The sequence below is a fragment of the Penaeus monodon genome, chromosome 15 (assembly GCF_015228065.2).
Source record: "Penaeus monodon isolate SGIC_2016 chromosome 15, NSTDA_Pmon_1, whole genome shotgun sequence".
Classification (NCBI taxonomy): Eukaryota; Metazoa; Arthropoda; class Malacostraca; order Decapoda; family Penaeidae; genus Penaeus; species Penaeus monodon.
In genome coordinates this window covers 38,772,783-38,773,148 of record NC_051400.1, presented here as the reverse complement: position 1 = coordinate 38,773,148, position 366 = coordinate 38,772,783, and the positions used below count along the sequence as shown (strand labels likewise).

The 366-nt window shown below is 30.6% G+C and overlaps 1 protein-coding gene across 1 annotated transcript in view; it reads right to left on the bottom strand.

The window, feature by feature from the left end:
* Positions 1 to 366, bottom strand: part of LOC119582359 (nesprin-1-like) — a gene marked incomplete at its 3' end in the record, with an annotated part of 145,991 nt that overhangs the window by 29,663 nt on the left and 115,962 nt on the right.

The window sequence follows — 366 nt, the reverse complement described above, 5'->3', positions numbered from 1 at the left end:
GAGAGAATGAGAGATTCTCAGGATCTCCCTCTGGATATACTGACTGATGATTAGATATACTGACTGATGAAAAAAAAAGTATTATCCTGAACATATTTATTTTTGAACGTCCATATCATGTCCAGGAAAACAGTGGCGTCACGTATCTTCTTTATAATTTAAGCTCTTTCATATCCAAAAGTAAAGTATTTAGAAGATACAAAATCATCATAAATCAGTGTGAGAGGAAGAACCTGTGTTCATATTTTTCTTCACTTGTCACTAAGAAGATATTTGTTCTCAGTAAAATTACTGAAACACTAATCAATTAACAACACTGAAGTTATTTGGTTATTCAAAAAATCTAATCGTCAATTTATTTAGTTC